At 46.0% G+C, this 22,758-nt stretch overlaps 1 pseudogene; it reads right to left on the bottom strand.

Moving 5' to 3' along the window:
• Nucleotides 1-43: 43 nt before the first annotated feature.
• On the bottom strand, nt 44-18,188 carry LOC116596017 (annotated as a pseudogene).
• Nucleotides 18,189-22,758: the final 4,570 nt, after the last annotated feature.

Genomic DNA, 22,758 nt, shown 5'->3' with positions numbered 1-22,758 from the left:
GGGCCGGCACTGCTGGGGCCCCGTTTGATACCTGTTGGAGAAAAGCTGCCTGAGAAAGAGAGCAACATAGAAGAAAGTTCAAGGCTGACATTCTCTGGAGTACATTGTTTAAAGTACTGGGATCTGGCTATCCTGGGACCCCAGTTGCGTGAACCAGTCATGTGCCTTGTTTAGCTTACACCAGAATGAACTAGGTGTCTGTCCCATACTTGTAACTGAAAGAATTGTCTGATAGTTATAATCTCACAGGCATGCCCCAAGCATGCACATGCGTTCCCTAGAGGAGAGGATGAGCCCAGTAAGACAACAGCAGGAGGAAAGTCAGCCCTTAGCCCCACCCACATCCATAGCTCCGTGGCAGCCCGGGCAGGAGGCCAGGCCCCAGCCAGCCACGTCCCATCGCCGCCTACCTGCAGCATGGCCAGCGCCCTCCAGAAGAGCTTGGAGTTGCGAATGCGCAGGTCTAACATGTGGTTTTGGAGGATCTTCCCAAGAAGCACGTGGGCCCCTGTACTCACGGTATTCAGCACCCACTTGGTGCTTAGCTCATGCTGGAACTTCTGAACAGGGCGCACACACACGGGGGTCTGGGAAATGAGAGGATGGGAGAGCAACAGGGTGCAGAGGGCCCTATTGTCAGACAGGAACCCAGAGATCAAAAACCAGGGACCTCAATACAGATGGAATTTGTTTGACCAGCCCTGAGTTTATATGTTAGGATGGTAGTTGTAAACCAGGACTGTCCCTGGCAAAACTGCTGCTGTCACACATTTGTGGTTTTGACCCCCCAGGACACACATCTCTTCTCTGAGTTCTTGCACAGAAGGGTTTTGCACTTATCAGAATGTTCCTTTTGCCCCCCAGGAGCCCGACAGGGGAGGAGTGAAGGTCCTGGGACTCATTCCACTAAATCAAAGGCTCCTGGAGCAGAAATGGTGTCTTACTCTGTTCCAGAGCCCCAATCTTTCTGATAATGGCTGATACATGGTTATTGATCAATACACATTTGTTGAAAATTAGTTCAATTTAACCCCTGTAACAACCCAATGAACTAGGCTTTTTTATCCCCATTTCTACATCTGTGGAAACTAGAGGTCAAAAGTAAAGTAACTTGAGGGGCACCTGGGTGGATCAGTCGGTTAAGCCGACTCTTGAGTTTGGCTCAGGTCGCGATCTCAGGGTCAAGAGATCGAGCCCTGTGTCGGGATCCCACTGGAGATTCTTTCTCTCCTTCTCCCTCTGCCCCTCCCACCGCTTGTACTCTCTCTTTCTCTCTCAAATAAATAAATAAATCTTAAAAAATAAAAATAATTAACTTGAGGGGTGCCTGGGTGGCTCATTCGTTAAGCGTCTGCTTTCATTTCAACTCAGGTCATGATCCTTAGCCCTGCATCGGGCTCCCTGCTCCGCGGGAAGCCTGCTTCTCCCTCTCCCACTCCCCTGCTTGTGTTCCCTCTCTTGCTGTGTCTCTCTCTGTCAAACAAATAAATAAAATCTTAAAAAAAAAAAAAAAGAAGCCACTTGAATAAGTTTATATGATAGTGACATGTAGAATCAGGACCTAAATCCAGGTCTTCTGATCTGTGATGAAGGCATTTCCTACTTGGCCACAGTCATCTCCTTGGGGGAATAAGATAATGTATATGAAAGCACACTGAATACTAAAACACTGTGCAAACACACGGTACTGTGAGTGAAAGCCCACCTGTCCTTGGCCCTCATCTCTTGCCCTTATAAATTTGCATATATTCCTGTAAAAAGAGTCCAGAAAACGAATTGAGGGGATTCATTACTGGGTCCTTGCCAGGCTAGGGAACAAGCTACCACTATTTCTGCCTCCTTATGCTGGCATTCTAGAAGGAGCAGGTCACACACACCCCTTGCAGAGAGTATATTGAAAATACTTAACAAGCGATTGACAAGGACATGAGTACTGAAGAGGAACATTTGCAAGGATGTGGCTGCAGCTAGAGACTATGAGGATAAGTGAACTAAGTCAGTCTGAGGAAGATGCACACCGTAGGATTTCACTCGTGTGTGGAATTTAAGAAACAAAACAAAGGGGAAAATGAAAGAGAGAGAGAGAGAGGCCAACCAGGGAACAGACTGTTAGCTACAGAGCAATGGTTACCAGAGGGGAGGTTGGAGGGGGCGGGGGTGGGTGAAGCAGTCGATGGGGATTAAGAAGTGCGCTTGTGATGGGCACCGGGTGTTGTATGGAAGTGTTGAATCATGATACTATACACCTGAAACTAACATTACACTGTATGTTAACTAGCAGGAATTTAGATAAAAACAAGAAAAAGATATCGTGGCTCATTTGGCAAAAAAAAAAAATAAAATAAAAAATAAAATAAAAATGCACGCAGAAATCTGACCAATCGGAATGAAGCTAGCTAGTATGCAGACTGCCCTGTGGGAAAGGGATCTGTCAAATCTGGGCTATATCATTTATGTCACTGACCATCAAATAACCATTTGTACCATGAACTATCATTAACACAAAAATATTTTCAAGTGTACATAATCTGAATCCAGACACATTCATTTTAAAGTCCATATCGAAAAAAGGCAGCAACTGTACCTAGAAAAATCCTTAAAAAGAAGAGTGAGAGAAGCATTAACTTTTCAAATATTAAGCCCACAATAAGCCTCTGTATTTAAACTGAGTGGCATCATCACTTCAATAGACAGACTGGTAGAACAGAACAGAAAGTCCAGAAATAAACCAGTGCACATGGGAACTAAGCATCTGATAGAGGCTGCACCTCAAATCACTCAGGAAAAGATGAATTTTAAAAATGTATTGAGATGGGGCGTTTGGGGGCTCAGTTGGTTAACATCTGCCTTCAGCTCAGGTCGTGATCTTGGGGTCCAGGGATGGAGCTCTCCATGGGGCTCCCTGCTCAACGGGGAGCCTGCTTCTGCCCCTCACCCAGCTCCTTCTCTCTCGCTTGCTCTCTCTCCCTCTCAAATAAATTATATATATATAATCTATATATAAGAGAGACGATCAGATTGTCACGTAGAAAAAAATAAAATTGGGTTCATACCTTAATCCATAGAGAAGAATAAACTAATGAATTGCAGGTCTAAGTGTTTAAAAAAAAAAAAGAAGGAAAGGAAAAAAGAAACCATTTTTACTAGAAAAAACATGTACTAGAAGAAAACATGGGTGGAGTCCCTTTACAACCTGGGGGTAGCAGAGAGCTTTTTGTGCCTCACAAAAATTCAACAAAAAATGCATTAATAAGTTCAACAAAAAATGGATTAGTAAGTTCTACCCCAGTAGAATTAAAACAAAGACATTTGCATGTTTAAAACCCAAATGAAATATTTACAATGCATATCAGAAAAAAAAGAACTAATGCCCCTGATTTATAAAGTACTAAAAATCAGGGGCTCAGTCATTTAAACCTCTGCCTTCAGCTCAGGTCATGATCAAGGCCAGCATGGAGGTCATTGCTTAGCGGGGAGCCTGCTTCTCTCTCTCTCCCTCTGCATGTCGCTCCCCCTGCTTGTGCTCTCTCACTCTCTCTCTTTCACATAAATATATCTTTAAATAGAAATAAAGTACTAAAAATCAAGGGAGCATCCAGACCCCAATACCATGAGAAAATGAGTGTATTTCATGTATTTACATGAACACACAGTTCCTCAAGAAAAAGATTTACTAAAGACCTTTAAGCATGCTCAACCAAACACATAATAAGTAAAATAGAAATGAAAACCACACAGAAATAGAATTTCTCATCTACCAGATTGGCAAAAATTCAAAAGCTTTTGAATGCTTTTAAAGAGGCTATGGGAAAGGGGTGCCTCGGTGGCTCCGTTGGTGAAGCATCCAACTCTTGGTCTTGGCTCAGGTCCTGATCTCAGGGTCATGGGATTGAGCCCCATGCTGGGATCCACACTCAGTGTGGAGTCCGCATAAGACTCTCTCCCTCTGCCCTCCTCTCCCTCCAATAAATAAATAAACCTTTTTTTAAAAAAGGAACTATAGGAAACGGGCAATCTCCTGTATTGCTGGTACAAGAAGCAAAATGGGACAATCCTTCTGAGAGGAAATGCTGCTGTATCTAATGGAATTACGTATGTATTTGTCCTTTGATCCAACTCTCGTTCTTCTAGGAATTTACCCAAAGATACACTTCTACATGACAGAAACACACGCATGTTCATTGCATCATTATTGGTAACAGCAAAACGCTGGAGACAACCAAATGCCCTACATCAGAGACTGCCCCAATCATTCTTGCACATGTACAATCTACACACAAATGTAAAAAATAATGAGGAAGGGTTTTATAAACCCAAGTGGAGTTATTTTCAGGATATCTCATTGAAGCACAAAAGACTATACATAGCACAGTGTCTCTTGTAAAAGAAAAAATTGCAAAGTACATACAAATATGCTTTTTTTGCAAAAAGAAACATAGGAAGGCAAGTCAGTAACTAATGAAATTGTTTACCTGCTGGGATGAGTGGAAACAGGTGGAGGGAAGAGTGAAGGGGAGGGGACATCTCCTTATTATTCAGTGTGACTTTAAACCACGTTGGGTTTTACATATTGAAAAGATAAAGTGATATCAAAAACAAAAAACTCAGGGACACCCGGGTGGCTCAGTTGGTTAAATGTCTGCCTTTGGCTCAGGTCATGATCCCAAGGTCCTGGGATCGAGTCCTGCAGTTGGGCTCCCGCTCAGCGAGGAGCCTGCTTCTCCCTCTGCCTGCCGCTCCCCCTGCTTGTGCTCTCCCTGTCTCTCTCTCTGACAAATGAATGAATAAAATCCTAAAAAAAACCCCGAACCCTCTAAAATTTAAAAAAATATATAAAGGAAATGAAACTCACTATATATCATATTGATAACATAACTACAGAGAGGAGAAAAAAATTTAATCCTAGTGACTTTTTTTTTTAAAGATTTTATTTATTTATTTGACAGAGAGAGATCACAAGTAGGCAGAGAGGCAGGCAGAGAGAGAGAAAGGGGAAGCAGGCTCCCTGCTGAGCAGAGAGCCCGGATATAGGGCTTGATCCCAAGACCCTAGGATCATGACCCAAGCCGAAGGCAGAGGCTTCAACCCATTAAGCCACCCAGGCACCCTAATCCTAGCAACTTTTGAACACTTTATGTGTCTTTTGTGGAATATGGTCAGGAGACAAAAAGAACTGCAAAGAAATCTTTACTGTTTCTTGGTAAGTTTGTTGATGGTAGTGGAATCAGGGTAGCAATTTCAAAGTGGGTATTTATTGTAGGACTAAGGAAATGGACAAATAAATTGACGATGTTGGGAATTAACGTTCTTATTAAGGGAAAACAGGTAGGAGAACATATATAAATTCATAAATATGTATATATATATATATATATATATATATATATATATATATCTCTACTTATGTGAAAAAAACATATACAGTTGACCCTTGGACAACAAATATTTGAACTACATAGGTCCACTTATATGCAGATTTTTTTCAAAAATACAGGGTGGTGTACTATAAATGAATTTTTTGTATAGTTTTCTTTTCTTCTCTTTTTTTAAAGATTTTATTTATTTATTTGACAGACGGAGACACAGCAAGAGAGGGAACGCAAGAGAGGGAGTAGGAGAGGGAGAAGCAGGCTTCCTGCAGAGCAGGGAGCCAATGCGGGGCTTGATCCCAGAACCCCGGGATCATGACCTGAGCAGAAGACAGACGCTTGACGAATGAACCACCCAGGCACCCCTCTGTATTATTTTCTTAATGTTTTCTTTTCTCTAGGTTATTTTATTGTAAGGATACAGCATATAATACATATAACTTAAAAATATGTGTTAATTGAGTGTTTATGCTATTGGGAAGGCTTCTGATCTAGAGTACGCTATTAGTTAAGTCTAGGGGAGTCAAGCGTTATACGGGGATTTTCAACCGTGTGGGGTGCCAATGCGTCTAACCCCCATGTTGTTCAAGATCAACTGTATTTCCTTGTTCGTTGGTTCATTTTCTTTCTTTCTTTCCTTCTTTTTTGAGACAGAGGAGAAAGAGAGAGTGCACGTGCACACATGCAAGCAGGGAGAGGGACAAAGGGAGAGAGAGGATCTCAAGCAGACTCCACGCTGAGCTTGGAACCAGATGCGGGACTCAATCTCATGACCCTGAGGTCATAACCTGAACCAAAATCAAGAGTCCAACATTTAACTGACTATGCCACCCAGGTGTCCCTGTATTTCCTTGTTCTTTCTACCCAAGAATTTTGCTTAGAGGCAAAGTCAGCAGTAGCAGTGAGCGTACCTAGCACCTAGGTTTCTAAATACAGCAGCCCCCACTTATCCTAAGGGATAAGTTCCAGACCCCCTGTAGATGTCTGCTACTGCGAACAGTACGGAGCCATACACATACCATTTTCTCCTATCGTACATTCCAACGATAAAGATTAGTTCATGCATTACACACAGTAAGAGATGAAGACCACCGATATTAAAATAGAACAATTATAACAGCAGACTATGATAAAAGTTATGTGACTGGGGCCTCTCTCACAAGATATCTTACTGTACTGTATTCATCCTTCGCCTTCTGGTGACGATATGAGATGACAAAATGGCTGCTCCATGACATGGAGGGACGGGAATGACGTAGGCATCGTGACGTAGGGTTAGACTACTACCGACCCTTTGGCAACCGGTAAGGGGGTCATCTGCTTCTGGACTACCAGTAGATTAGGGTAAATGAAGCTGTGTAAAGCACAACCATGAGAAGGCAGGACTGCTGTACTGATCCCCAGGGACAGCCACCAGCGCTCCTTGAAAATTACGGATTCCAGCCAGGACTGGAACTAGGAAAGTACAAGGTGAACCTGGGACAACATTTCTGTTCCCCTACATGGATGGCTGGGGACACTACTGTACAGACACACGTCTATATACACACACACACAGGTAAGTAATAATTAACAGAGTTAGAAACTGAAGTGGAGTGGTTTCTAAGATATCTTGTTAAGAAAAAACGCAAGGTACAAAAGACTATATCATACGCTACTCTTCTGCATTAGAGAAAAGGTGCTTTTTTTTCTTTTTCCAAAAAGAAACACAGTAAGAGTGTTCCAACACTAATGTGACTATGTCACAGCGACAAAGGGGCCAGCTTGAATAAGCTCTCATTTTGAGTATTAAAATCAGTAATAACAGGAATGGGTTAAAACACATTTAACAACAAAAAACTTCATGACTCCACACTGAGTCTAAATAAATGTAGATGGGGTGGGGAGAGAAGGGAGAGATTTTCTTTACAGAAGAATCCCAACTAGTAAATGCAGACAGAAAGATAGAAAAATCACCATTTAAAAACCACCACAGTAATAAATTGATTCGACCAAGAATGATCTGTGGATGCTAAAACCATTGGGTGAAAGATTACTAAAGAACAGGATGCAAAGAAATCTGACACAACCAGGGCACCTGGGTGGCTCAGTTGGTTAAGCTTCTGCCTTCAGCTCAGGTCACGATCTTGGGCTCCTGCGATGGACTCCCTGCTCAGTGGGGAGTCTGCTTGCCCTCTCCCACTGCTCCTCCCCTGCCACTCGTATTCTCTCTCTGCCTCTCTCAAATAAATAAATAAAAGCTTAAAAAAGAAAGTGAAAAAAAATTGACACTACTTTGAGTAAGTGAAAAAACATAACATCACCAGTAAAGGAATAAACTGACATCAGGCATCTCCCGATGTGATACCCTCATCTATGAACCTCATCTCTGCGGCACTCCTGCCAAAACGCTTCACCTGAATATGATGAAGAAACAATCAGGCCAATCCAAGGTGAAGCACATTCGAGAAAATAATTGGTCAGACTCCTGTACTATCAATGTCATAAAAGACACAGAAAACAGCTAAAGAATTCATCTAGATTAAAGAAAACTAAGGATACCTAATAACAAAGTGCAACGCATTATCTCTGATTGGGTCCTGGACCCGGAAATAAAAATAATGCAGAGATAATTGGGGAAATTTGAACACAGTCTGCATATTCAATAATCGTACTCACGGTCCTTTTTCCTGAGTGTGAAAATTATATTGTGGTTATGAAGACAAATGTCCTTGTTCTTAGGGGACACAGTAATTTGTGTTAAATGTCATCTTATGTCCAAGTATCTTTCAAATAACTCAGAGGAAAAGACGGATGAAGCAGATGTGGCAAAATGTTAAATATTGGTGAATTTAGGAGCGCCTGGGTGGCTCAGTCGGTTGGGCATCTGCCTTCAGTCCAGGTCTCAATCCCTGGATCCTGCGAGCAAGCCCCATGTCAGGTACGCTGCTCAGTGGGAAGCCTGCTTCTCCTTCTTCCTCCCCCTCTGCCTGCCACTACCCCTGCTTATGTGCTGTTTTTCTCTGTTAAATACATAAATAAAATCTTTAAAAAAAAAAATATTGGTGAATCTAGGGAAAGTTGTATGGGTATTCACTGTTCTGGCAATTTTTCTGTAGGATGGAAAGTTTTTCAAAATAAAAGTGTGGGAGGAGTTTACATCAACGATATTTCTGCAACTAAAGATTTACTAATGGAAGCCTTTTTATTTCAAACAATCGCAATATATTTGGAAAGATACAAACCAGAAGTAAGCAAGAGACAGAAGCTATACACACCAAAAAATGACTGATTGATGTGACTATGTAAAAATGTAAAGAAAACATCTCTCCATCAACAATGGAAAGATAAAAAATAGTCATAAACTAGAGGAAAACATAGAACAGGAATAAAAAAAAAGGCTACTGTCCTTGCTATCTACACTCCCTCTTATAAATTAGTAAGAAAAAATTAAATATGCCCAAAAGAATGGGTGCATATGCCCAGAAGGCATGAAGAAGTAACACAATAAAGAAAAAAAGTAATAGCCAATATATATCTTCAAGTGGCCAATCTCCATAGTCCTCAAAAGAATTTGAATTAGGGACTCCCGGGGGCTCAGTTATCTTAGTGTCTGACTTAAGCTCAGGTCATGACTTCAGGGCCTGGGATCTAGCCCCTGCTTGGGCTCTGCCCTCAGCAGGGAGTCCGCTTCTCCCTCTGCCCCTCTTCCCCTCCCCCATTCATTCTCTCTCTCAAATACATAAATAAAAATCTTTTAAAAATGATGATATGGATGTATTTGTACAGAAAGGTGTTCATAATTTTCAGTGAAGAGAAGCAAGTTAAAAACAGCATGGCAAAGATGGTCTTATTTTTGTATAAATATATATACATACTTACATATGCATAAAAAAGCCTAGAGGGACATTCTCCAAAATTTGTCTAAGTGGTTTTTTTGGAAGAAGGTTGGTTTTTTGTTGTTGTTGTTGTTTTTAAACAGATTTTATTTATTTATTTGAGAGACAGATCACAAGTAGGCAGAGAGAGAGAGGAGGAAGCAGGCTCCCTGTGCAGCAGAGAGCCGGATGCCAGACTCAATCCCAGGACCCTGAGATCATGACCCGAGCCAAAGGCAGAGGCTTTAACCCACTGCGCCAGCCAAGCACCCCATTCTAAGGATATGTTTTAAAATGGGAAACTGGGTGTTTTGTTTTCATAACATTAAAAAAAAAAAGCATTTGTATCTGAGATTTATTCTTTTCCTTGGCACAGTCAAGGTCGAATTTAAGGAATATAAGAGATCCCTTAGATCCTCTAGTCTCCTGAGAACACTGGGGCTCAGTGAGCCCACTGAGTCACCCAGGCGCCCCTGGAAGAAGGTTATTATGGATGCTTTTCTCCTTTTGATTTCTGTATTTTCCAAAGTATTTACAATAAAAATATTGCTACTATAATTATAATTTTCTTTAAAAACACAGATCTTTTGCCAAAGATTACAGGTTAACATTCCCTACTATATCCCCTATCCCTGGAATAGGACCTGGCATGTGATAGGTGCATAATGAATGAATGAGTAAAAGAATCTGGCTCGGGGAGCCTGGGTGGCTCAGTGGGTTAAAGCGTCTGCCTTCAGCTCAGGTCATGATCCCAGGGTCCTGGGATTGAGCCCCACATCGGGCTCTCTGTTCAGCGGGGAGCCTGCTTCCCCTCCTCCTCTCTCTGCCTGCCTCTCTGCCTGCTTGTGATCTCTGTCAAATAAACAAATAAAAATCTTAAAAAAAAATAAAAGAATCTGGCTTAATTCATGGATATGGTTGAAATTTGTACTGTAAAGTGAAATAAACCACGGACTTAGAGTCACAAGGCCAGGGTTCGAGTCCTGGCTTCTGCTTTAGCCATGTAGCTGTGATTACAATGCCTTAATCTCTGAGTTTCAGCTTCCTTATCTGAGATGGGGGGAAAAACCTACATCCCTTAGGAATCCGTTATGAGAAATGATATTATAAATGAAATAGTTTGTAAAGTACAGAGTCCTACATGTGTATTAGGTATGATGACGGCACAGTGGAACCTGGAAGAGGTATCTCACATCAAGGAGGGTTCTAGACAATGTGGGTCTCATCAGAAAAGACTTCTTAGAAGACATGAGATGTCAAAGGAGACAACGAATGTGGAAAGTATGCCACAAAAGTAGAGCTGTGACCAATGAACACCATTTGGAAGGGAAGACAAAGGTACGCAATGGAAGGAGCATGGACCCCCTGGCTCAGGGGGAAGGGCTTCCTTTGAGTTCTGAGTGCAGGTAAGAAAGCATGGCAGCTGTTTGGTCAAGTCAGGAAGCTTCCTGGAAGAGGTGATCTGAATAATGGATGAGACCACATGTCTCCAGCGCAACCCTTCAGGGCCCTGGTTGTGCCCTGTGGATGGTGGACAGGAGTCAGGTGAGAAAACGGAGGAACCACAGATGCAAAACTGCCTTCTTTCTTGGGCCACAAAGCACAGGTGAACTAACACTCAGATGTCCCAATGCCCTCTCCAGACCAAACTGCAAAGTGTACCCAAATTGATAATTATTTCTATGATTATTGTCAGTGCTTGTACTGATAATGTCTTGCTAAAGCATTTTCAGTGCTTCAGTAATGAAATTATAGTTACAAATATTATAATAAATTATAATTAGTGAAAAGTAGTGAAATTATAATTTCATTATATTACAGACAATATCAGTAATTTTGTCTGCAGTGAATTCAGCATAGTGAACTTGCAAAGGATATACCTTAAAGACTTTTATATAGTGAGGATGACTATAACATCAACAATGAACCTGAAACAAGGGACAAATGAGAATCTGTCAGGTGACTGGTGGCCTGGCCTATCTTTTTCACATATTCCTGGAGAGAAATGAGCCATTACCTCAGAAACACTGACCAGTGACCTGGTAACACAAGAACTTGCCCAGCTGGCTTTCTGGGAGTCCAGCAAAGCTTTCCACCCTCCAGCCTTGAGTTGCTTTTTTTTTTTTTTTTTTTTTTTTTTAAGATTTTATTTATTTATTTGACAAAGATCACAAGTAGGTAGAGAGAAAGAGGGGGAAGCAGGCTCCCTGCTGAACAAAGAGCCGAATGAGAGACTCAATCAATCCCAGGACCCTGAGATCATAACCTGAGCCGAAGGCAGAGGCTTAACCCGTGGAGCCACCCAGGCGCCCAGACTTGAGTTTTCTAATTTCTGGAACCCTTCCCCTTCTGAGTCCCTCAGCACAGAGAACACCCTCTCATTCCCCATACCTGGATGAAGTTCCCTTCGTATTCGAAGAAAAGCAGTGGCCACGTGATGTTGATGATGGAGGGAAGAGCTTCCTCAGAGGGGTCTGGAGAAACAGAGAGAGAACGAGCCAGAGCAGCATCCCCAGGAAGGCCGTTGCTGTAACTGCCACCCCAGGTTCCGTCCCCAAGGCTGGACCCTCACTGGCAGGGTCTGCCCCACGGTGCTATGCGCCAGGGCCTGGATGTGGGCCGTCTTCTCCTTCACCTGCTCCACCAGCGCCTGCACCTCCGTGAGGTTGTCTAGGAGAGGGGAGGGCGCCAGAGACGAAAGCTGTTCTTCCTGTTCCCTGCGGTCCAGTCAGGACACGCGCCCCTCTCCCTCCCTCGGAGCAGGTGCTTTAAGCCCAGAAAAATGGCAGCTCCCCTGAGTCATTCCCCTGCCTCCCTCTGCTCACCCCACTGCTCCTGCCTTCCCTCTCACCATCCAGGGTGAAAATGAAGACCATGGTGTCGATTTCTGTGAGGGATGGCAAGATGCACGTCAGGAGGTCCTCTTGGGAGAAGGAGAACTGGGGACCCTGGGCAGGAGAAGATGGGGGGGCCCCTCCCATGAAAAACTCTCGCACACAGACCTGGGGACCACAGGGGACCTCACAGGACCTCTCACACAGCGTGTTTGTACACAGATGGAAGAACTGAGGTTCAACGAGGTCAAGTGTTTTGCCCAAGATGATGCAGCAAGTTGGGGGAAGAGCCCTGGACTAGAGCCAGCTTTAGAGGGAGAATCCAGAGCCTTCCGCCCTCCCTGTGCTACCCCAAAGCCTCCCGACCTCTAACCCATATTCCCTTCCCTGGACTGTCTGCCTGCTCTCCTCCCCCACCTGTCCCCAGCGCCCCTCACCTCCCACTCCCTGCACACCTGTCACCTTCACAACCTGCCCCATGTCCCGGCATCCCCCCACCTGGTGGAGGAGCTCAGTCCTCTGGTTAAACATGTCACTGGGATCACCAGTGAGAAAGCCGCGGACATCTCGGTAGTCTGGAACATTTAAGGACAGGGAGAAAGGAGTGATGGGCTTTATAGGAAAGATTGATTCTAAGCTTGGGGGAACGTTCATGGGTCTTGAAGGAAAGTGCCCAGAGGGGTGGAGGGTGAGGTGTCACCCACATGGGAGGCCACAGCTAAGCGGGGCTGGGAGTTGAAGGACCAAGGCCTGAGTAGGGGTTCAAAGCAAGGAGCATTTGACTGAAATGCCTATTCAAATAGGACAGTCTGGACATCGAATGAGGAACCCCCATGGGCTGGGGATGGGGGTAGGAAATCGGTTTGCATTCAGGAGGAGCCAGGAAGCAAGTCTGGACTGTGGTCCCACCGGCACCAAAGGTGTGGATACACTCCACTCCATCCATGATGGCCATGATGCCCAGGGTCTGCCAGCCAACCAGGTACACGCGGCCTTTTTTCTCCAGGCTGAGCACGGGCCAGAGGTCAGGACACGAGAGGAGATACGGCAGTGAGAAAAGATCAGGGATCAGAGAAAGATGCACACGGCCAAGCACAGGTGCAAACCAACAGAAAGGTTACCGCGCCTTCCACCACGCAGACCTGCTCCCCTCACCGTGTTAAGGAGTCCTGAGGGTCTCCCCTGTTCTCAGGACAGTCCCCCATCCATGCAACCTCCCCTCTCCTAACACGTTTCCACACACCTGGTGCTGGCTTGCATCGTCAGGGCAGCATTCTTCGGGCTTTGACTCTAGGTCACCTGATGAGCCCGCTCTAATGTCCGCAGGATTTCCAGAAGGCACCTGGGAGAAAGGCCACCAGCTCCCGGGGTGGGCCCAGGGCCCCCTCTAGACAGCATGGGTACCCACCTCTCCCCAGGGGAAGGCACAATTCCCTGAAAACTAAGTTCTGCTGGTCCCTAGCGGAGGTGCGGGGAGTCCTGTCAGAACGCAGGGCAGAGGACAGAAAGGACTTCCGTGCGCAGAACACAAAGACCCAACCGAGGCCGAAGGACATGAAGAGAGCGGGGCGAGGAGGACGGGCTCGGAGCGGACGAGGAGGTCAGCGGGGATTCTGGGAGCCAGGCCAGAGACACAGGCCCTCGCAGAAGGAGTTCTTCCTGCACGACCTGGACCCTCCCCAAGCCAAAGACTCTCTGAAACGAGGTGAGCTTCCGTGTCCCAGGTGGGCTCAGGGATTAGGTGTCCCAGGTGGGCACAGAGAGCAGTGGGACCTGAGGAGCCCAGGGTCTGCTGGAAACAAGTGAGACTTTGTGTGCTAAGAAACCCAGGCCAGCTCTTTTCCCACGGCCCAGGGTGCGGTGGGGGTGGTGGTACTGGGCCTCCATCTTGCTACCATTAACCGTCTGTCTCTGCATCTGCACTTGCCATTCCCCAGCCCATACCGACCCCCTCCCTGCCCGACTCTGACTGTGCTCTCCTACCTCTGAGAGGCTGTGATGCCTCGGTCCACAGTCTTATGGGCGGCCAGTAGCAAGGTTTCCAGCAGGATCTTGGTCGAGCTTCCACCTTTCATCCGGGAGGAGCCACTGAGACCCTCAGGCTAAGGAGGTGATGACACCCGGGAGAGGTTGGGAGAGGAAGGAGGATCGTGTTGTTCACGAATTAGTGGCTGCTGGGCAAGTGCTCTGGCTAGAGGCCCCTGGCACAGAGTCTGGTTAGTGATTCCTGCACATTCGCTCTGGCTAGAGGCCACTGGGTCTGCATTCAGCAGGACTGGGGGTGTCCAGTGCGCTATGAGGAGGGCTGGGTTGTAGGCTTCACTGAGACAAGCAGAAAGAGGGCAAGGGCCACCTCTGGTCATTTCCATGGCACATTCAGGACTCTAAGGAGGAGGCCACAGTGACTGAGTGTCCCGTTAGCAGGAAATAAGTGTTTTTTGGAGAGGGTTTTGTTTAGTTTTGTTTTTTCAAGAAGTTTCTTCCAACCCAACCCTTCAATTTTTTAATAGCGGTTTGTCAATGCAAACGTCACATTTCAGGTCCTTTGGACAGACCAATGAAGCAGCCATTGTAATGGACAGGGATGTAACATGACACACCAAGCATAAAGAGATTATTGCAAAGAGAATGATCAAATTGGTGACTGAGAAAGGAGATTAAAAGTAAACAACTACAGATGGGAGGAGAGATGAGCGCCTGAGAGCTGAAAGACACAGACCTCACACGAGGCGGCTGCCTTCCCATCTCACAGAAAAGCAAGGAAAATGTCATCCCTGGCAGAGAGGCCCAGGGGCAGGGACTCGACTCAGGGCCTTGTCAAGTCAAAGTGAGGGTAGACCACAATCCAGAGAAAGAGACGCAGGGGCATGGAGGCTTGGAAGGTCCACCCAGTTTTTGGAGAGGATTAGGAAGACAGAAGAATGAAACTGCATCCCATTGTTTTAAAGCCCACCTTTGAAACGAAAATGTAAGAGAATCAGAAAGCAATTCACCCTTCCATTCAATCCTCTCTACACACAGATGCAAAAGAGGTTCTTCAAACTGGAAACCTGCCCTAGATGGGTTAGCTGTTTAATGATGAGGGATTTAGCAGACAGGGTCAGGACGGAAATACAACATCTTAAGGTGAAGGAGGAAATGGGAAAATAGGATTTGCTTTACGACATTTTAGTTGACACACTACGCCAGGAATTCAGACAAGACATAACAAGATCGGAGGCATCCAGGAGGCGGCAAGCATTCCCTAGGTGAGGGTGGGGAGGATCCTACCCCAACAGCAGGACTGAGCCCGAAAACTTCCAGTTTCCCGGCAGCTTCTGCATGCGCTCTGCTATTTGTCGGAATGTGGAACTCCAGTCTTCTATGGGGTCATTTCCTGGGCCCACAGAGAGAGAGACGGGGGGAGATGGTGAGAATCTAAAGGAAGGCCCTCAGATGAGAATTGGGATCAAAGACCACATTGGGATGGGGGTCTAACATCAACATTCTCCTAGAGATGTGCTTTAGAGCTCAGAGGGGCACCGTGTCCCTGAACCCCAAGGAAAAGGGTTAGTCAAATATTCAGCAATTTAATCCCAGAGCAAAGCCAACACTCAAGTTTAAAGCTCCAGCCTGATATCAGAACTTTCTTGTGCCCCCGTCCTTGCCCGTGTCCCACGGTCATGGCCACAAAACCCACAATTCTCTGTAGGCCTCTGGAGAAGTGCCTATCATCAGAATGTCAAAACTGCCACTTGATCTTCAGTCTTAAGGTCCATCAGAAGCCCTTCCCATTCCTGGAAATATATTCTGGCCATCTCCCCAAAGAGTGAACCCCTCACTACCTGAGGGAGGGACAACCGCTCCTGCCGAAGGAGCACAGCTACAAGGCATGAAGCGTAGCATCCAACAGCTGGCAAACATTTCTCGAATAAATTAACCATGAACAAAACAATGTGCTAAGGGGACGAGAGAACATCAGGCTTGTTACCTGCTTAGGTGCAACCATGGAATCTCAAAGAACGGAGATCTTGGGTAGTTGACCACTATTGGTCAACCCTGATAGGGGATACCCGGCCAATGACCCACTGTGGCAGGAGCTCAGAGAGTTACCTCTGTATAAGGCCTCCCTAACCTCTCCTCATCATCCCATCCCAGCAAAATGTCTACCCCTTCTTTAACTACGTTTGTATTTTTTCATTTGTATTTCCTCAAGGACAAGCAAATTTCACATATTGCACGCCCATTTTGTAAAAGTCTTTCCCTGTCATTTGTCCTCCAACTACTTCGGAAAGTCCCTAGAGACCTAAGCACAGCCCAGAGCCAGGATTCCTTGCGAGGTTTAACACGGAGATCCCCAAACTTGGCTAGTCATCAACATCACCTGGGGAGTTTGGGTTGGTGTTTTTCTGTTTGTTTGTTTGTTGTTTTTTTAAACTACCCATTTCTGGATACCACGCCCACCCTGAGAGTCAGTTTCACGAATTCTGGAGTGGAGCCCCCAAATCTGTATTTTTCAAATGCTTCCCAGACGACTCTGAAGATCAGCCAAGTTTGGGAGCTGCTGATTTAAGGAACAACTGCAAGATCTCCACGCTCACATGGTTTGAAATCCATCATTTCACTTAGTCCCAGGGCCTGAAATTAGCATCCACTGCAGCACACACATTTTTGGTGAAGGAGAGTCCTCCATTAAAAGGAGCAGGGTTAACAGTATCTCAGACTCCTTTATATCTTCACATGAATTACGCTACAAGCCTGGAATCTGGGAGTTGAGAAAAGGACCTCAGAAAGCGCCCGGCCGCCCCTCCCCTCAGGACCACCATTGCATCTGCAGAGCCGCTCTTGAGGAATCTACAAGACTTCCCTGGAACATTCCAGCGACAGGAAGCCTTCAGCTTCATCAAGAGGCCCATGCCAATGGTGAAGTCAGCAGAGCTCCCCGCACCTGGCTGGGCACCAGCATCTCCAGGGATGGTCTCAAAAAATAAGGTATTTCAGGGCCTCACCCCAAAGTGACAACATCCGAGCTCTCTCACACAAGGGCCTACGAATCTACTTTCTTCTTGCTTTAACACTCCTGAGGCTGGACATCCAGGGAACCACACCTGAGCACTATCGGTTTCACATGCTGACCTCTGGGATCAAAGGGGCCATCTACATACAGAATAAGGCGGAGGTGACTGGGTGACACAGAGCCCTCAGGAAAGGGGGACAGGGTGGAGGTTTGAATAGCCAGAGGGGGACACAAAGGGAGCCTAGGATGACAAAGGAGAATGGTTGCTACAATAAGGGAGCTGGGCAAAGGGGAATCAGAGGCCACTCAGCACCCACGGCTCCTTTGAAAAGATGCTTCTCTTTGGGATCCGCATCGTCCTGACCCTATTCTATCTCCTGGCCCTTGTTTTCCTTGTCTCTTCATTCCCGTTTTGAATGTCTGCTTTCTGGTATTTTATGTGGCCTCTGTAAGCTGCCTTCAATCCTTCCCGAAACAAGAGACTACATCAACCAGTGGACATAAAAACGAAACAAAAACAGAAACAAAATAAAACAAAAATCCACCAAAAACAAAATCCTCATAAGCTCAGGGACAGTCCGTATTTACTTTAATGTTTTGAGATGCAGTGAATAAGACCATAGCCACCATGCCCTCCTCTTTGTGGCTGTACTGTAGATTTTGTTTTTGTTTGTTTGTTTTGTTTTGTTTTAAAGATTTTTACTTATTTATTTGACAGACAGAGATCACAGGCAGGCAGAGAGGCAGGCAGAGAGAGGTGGGGAAGCAAGAGAGGTCTCTCAGCAGAGAGCCCGATGCGGGGCTTGATCCCAGGACTCTGGGATCATGACCTGAGCCGAAGGCAGAGGCTTTAACCCACTGAGCCACCCAGGCGCCTCTGTACTGTAGATTTTGACAGGTTTCCTCTCAGCCTCCGCCAGGGGCCTGGCCAGTCACTGCCCTTCATTACAGTGGGCTCACCTGGCCATGTTCTCGGGGCTGAAACCAACCAGGACTGGTAAGAAGGTGCCTGGGCTGTCCATGCCGGAGTCCATGTGGCCTGCCACAAAGGGAGCCTGATGGCAGGGGGAGAAAAAGGGCATGATGAGAGCGGAGGGGTTACTCTAGTGTTTCCTGAGGCCCAGGAGCGTCAGAATCCCCCTGAGTACTTGTTAGAAATGCACAGTCCCAGGCCCAGGTAAGATCTACTGGATCTGCCTTGGAAGATCCTGTATTTTTAACAAGTTCCCCCAAGGAAATCCTCTGCATGGTAAAGTTTCAAAACTACTGAAGTAAATTGTATGCTCCTTAAGGTCGGTGTCCTGCCCTCCTTGTGTGCCTCCTTCCGCATCTAGCATTGCTGGACCTGTTTCTGCTTAGTGAATTGTTAAAATCGTATACTACAGTGGTGAGAGAAAATTGGGGTCACCAAATCCAGTGCTTGGAATCTTGTTAAAATGCAGATTCAGACTCAGTAGGTCTTGGTGGGGGGCGAGATTCTACATTACTAGCAAATCCTAGGAGATACTGATGTTGCTAAGCAAGTACCATGCTTAAATAGCAAAGGGCTGGTCCAGGGGTCAGCTTCTTCTGTAAAGAGCAAGACAGTAAATATTTTAGGTTTTGGGGCCCCAGTGAACTCTATGCAATACTCAACCCTATCGTAGCATGAAGTGTCCATAGATCTTATGTAAACACAAATGGCTGTGTCTCAATAAAACTTTATTTACATAAACAGGCAGTGGCATGATTGGCCAGCATGGTTTGCTGACCCTGGGACTAGTCCATCTACCTTGCTTTTGAATGGACTGATACACAGGTATTCTGGAATCGGATCCTTTCCCTGTCATTCCACATTCATGCAGCTGGGTCTAATTAGTGAGAGTGAAGTCAAAATTCCTTGCGCAAACCCTTTCTGTTTTCTAGTACCCACTTCCGTCAATGGTTGGGTGGAGGGGCTCTCAGGTTTCAAACACTAAGGACCATTGGCATGGAGTTGGCATCTTTATTTTCAGTGTCCAGGGGATGGGTCTGGGTTACCTGGTCTGTGGGCATGACTTGCCCCTCCTCCTGGAAGATCTCAGCATCACATGGTCCCAGCAATGGAACAGTTTGCTTGGCATCTGCTCTGTCGAGGTCCTGGGTCAGTGGGTTTGACTCCTCTGTGATTGGCAGGGCTGCCTCATACCCAGACAACTAGAGGGAAGGGGGCACAAGGACACAGACAGGGAGCCCAGGCCTCACTCGCGCCTCTGGATCTGGAGGTGGGAGCGGAAGCAGGCACAAGGTTTGGGGACACACACACACACACCATCCAAGGATTTAGCCTGAACTTGGTACTCTGGGCCTAATAGGGGAAGGTCAGGAGGGAAGATGGGAAGGAGGAGAGGGAAAACAGAAACCCAGGGTGGAGGGAAGTCCAGAAGAGAAATGATTCTAGGAATCAGTGCAGAAGACCAACATGGAGAAAGTGGGGGAAGGGGGGGTGCGGGAGGGGGGTGTTCACCTCCCACTTGCTGGGCTCTGGGGTCTCAATCACATGTTGAAAGTGTTTTGTGCCCGGCATGGTCGCATGCTGTGGACACCCTGTTGTGGCTGCATCTTCAGCCAAACCCTCTGTCACGCTAACTCTGCTTCTACCTGGTGGGGCCTTATCTGAGCCACAGTGATGATTAACCCAGGTACCCTGGCCTCTCTGAACACCGCCCACTCTGAGTATCTCTCCCCGCACCCTTTCCTGATCAGCTGGCCCCCAGCCCTCTGGGCACCCCAGGAAAGCTCCAGGGGTCCCTCTTTGCATGCATGCACACTGCCCAGCCTCTGCTTTGCCCCATGAAGGGGGAAACCTGAGGTTCATTACTCTTAACCTTTGGACACAATGACCTCTTCTCTGGAGGGCCTGGAGCTCAGAAGTGCAGGGTAATAACCAGTCCCAGGACAATGAGAATCCCTGAGCAGAGGATTCTTCTGGGACCAGGAAGCAACAGGAGGCCAGAGATCAGGGTCCTCAGGGACAGCAGAGGCAGAGGACCTGAGCCATGTCTTGATCACATGTCCAGAACACACAGTACTCCGGGCCCCTCTTGCTCCATTTCACTCTTTCATCTCAGAAGGAAGGTAACAGAAGCTTTGGAGCCCCAGGGGGGGCACACGCTGAACTGAATATTACAGGAAAAAAGTGCCACGGAAATAGAAATGCTGCAGTGAGAATTAGAAAACAAAGTATCTGCCCTAAATACAACATGAGCCAACAGTTATTTACACTGAACAATGCACTTCTCACATGCAGTATCTCACTGGGTGCATTCCCACTAAGGAGACCACACTGACACCCTCGTTTTGCAGATGGTAAAGCAGAGGCTCATAGAAGTTAGGTCATTGCTGAAGATCAGACAGTTGACAGAAAGGGGACTCACACCCAGGTTGTTACTCCAGATCTCATGAAATAGTTTAAGGATTTATGTTGGTTAAATGAATGAAGTAACTAACAGACTGGTGCAAATTAATGATAATCCCTTGCTCACACAGTGTCCTAAGATTTATAAAGACATTCCCCAACATTATCTCACTGGATCCTGCCAACAGCCCTATGAGGTTCTGGACGCTCTGGTTTTAGGAAACCTGACACTTAGACGACCAATTTCTCCACGCCAGTCAGGAGAAGAGCTAAAAACCATAGGTTGCTACTTTTTAGACTTCCCCTGCTATAAACCCAGCCTGCTGTCTTAACCGCTGGACTCCAGCTCTTCCCCTGCCCAGACACCTAGGTGACGCTCAATAAATATTTGTTTAATAAAGAATGAATGAGAGCGAAGAGAATCAATGTCAGATTATGAATGGGGAAGAGATTTAAAAGTTGACGCAGTCTACAAGTAGGTCTGGATGGCAGATACAGTAGAAGTCTCCTGGTTTCCATTCTGCCATCCCTTCCAACACACACGTCTTCGTTTCCTACTACTTCCTTATGCTCGACATTCTTACAGTGGTTTGTGTTTCCAGTACTGCACAAGGAGAAACCTCCTTGGAGATGGAGCCTACACTGAGAGAGTAGAGTTGATAAGTAAAGATTAAGAATCAGGTCCTTGGCTGAGCTCTGGATCAAGACTCACCTGATCCAGACACATCTCAGACCAGTCTGCTGAAAGAAGGCCAGTGCAGTCAGTTAAGTGGCTGACTCTTGGTTTGGGCTTGGGTCATGATCTCAGGGTCGTGGGAGTGAGCCCTGTGTCAGGCTTTGTGCTAAGTGGGGAGTCTGTTTAAGATTCTGTCTCCTTCTCTGGCCCCTCCCTCTGTGTGCGCTCTCGCTTTCTCTCTTTTTTTAAAAGATTTTATTTATTCACTTGACAGACAGAGATCATAAGCAGACAGAGAGGCAGGCAGAGAGAGAAGGGAAGCAGGCTCCCCAATGAGCAGAGAGCCTGATGCCGGGGCATCAGGGGCATGATCTCACGGTGGGATCATGACCTGAGCCGAAGGCAGAGGCTTTAACCCACTGAGCCACCCAGGCGCCCCTATGCTCTCTCTCTCTTAAATAAATCAATCTATAAAAAAAAATAAATGAGGGGAGTGCCTGGCTGACTCGGTTGGTTGGGTGTCTGACTCTTGGTTTCAGCTCAGGTCATGATCTCATGAGTCATGAGATCCCATGAGGGCCTCCCTCAGTGGTAAGTCTGCTTGAGATTCTCTCTTTCCCTCTTCCTTCGCCCCTCCCCCCAAAATAAACAAATAAATCTTTTTTTTTTTTTTTAAAGAAATTCATTTCCATTTAGACACTTAAGGACACAGTGTGGTTTTTGCTCAACATTGCATTTCCAGTACAGGGCTGCACATAGTAGGCACTCAATAAGTATTTATTGAATAAATTAGTGATTGAAGTGACTTCTTCTTTTTTTTTTTTTTTTACCAAGATGTGGTTTTTAGAATATTAGATCAGGTAGGATGCTTTTGATGTAGTAAACATAAAATCAAACACAAACTGGTTTACAGTAGAAAGCAGAGGAGAGGAGGATTCTTTTTTTTTTTTTTTTAAGACTTTTAAAATTTATTTGACAGAGAGAGAGTACAAGGAGGGGGAGCAGCTGGCAGAGGGAGAAGCAGCCTCCACCCTAAGCAGAGAGCCCGATGCAGGACTTGATCCCAGGATCCTGGGATTACTACCTGAGCTGAAGGCAGACGCTTAACCAACTGCGCCACCCAGGTGCCCTCATCACCTAAAAGAATTTTTAAGAATTTTTATCCAGCCTTTCTTGGTGTTCTGAAGGAAGGGTTTTCAGCTTATGTAATCCACCATACTTCCAAGAATAGTATAGGGCCTCCTGCAGGGACATGCACAGAGTAGATGAGCCATGCATTTTCCTTGAATTATATGAGGACAGGTTGAGTCACCTGACTTCAGTACCGAGTTAGAATTACACTTTCCCCAACAGTAAGTTTGAGATAGCCACCACAAGTGCTTTGATTCACAGTGAGAGACAGAGGAATTATTCTAAGACAAAAAATTATGCTTCATTGGGAGGGCTGTCTCGTGTACACTCAAACACTGACTTAGGCATGTTACTGATAGTATCTGTTTATGCTCTTGGGTGAACCCACAGCATGAAAGAAGTGAAAATCCCCCATGAACAAGAGTGTCCCCTCTGGACAGCTAAATGGCCTTTTTCCTCCAAAAGTGAGCAAACAAGTCTGAGTTTAAAAACTTAAATGTTCTCAGTATTATTAATTTC

This window comes from Mustela erminea, chromosome 7 (assembly GCF_009829155.1).
Source record: "Mustela erminea isolate mMusErm1 chromosome 7, mMusErm1.Pri, whole genome shotgun sequence".
In the NCBI taxonomy this organism is placed as follows: Eukaryota; Metazoa; Chordata; class Mammalia; order Carnivora; family Mustelidae; genus Mustela; species Mustela erminea.
This window is presented reverse-complemented; position numbering and strand designations above follow the sequence as displayed.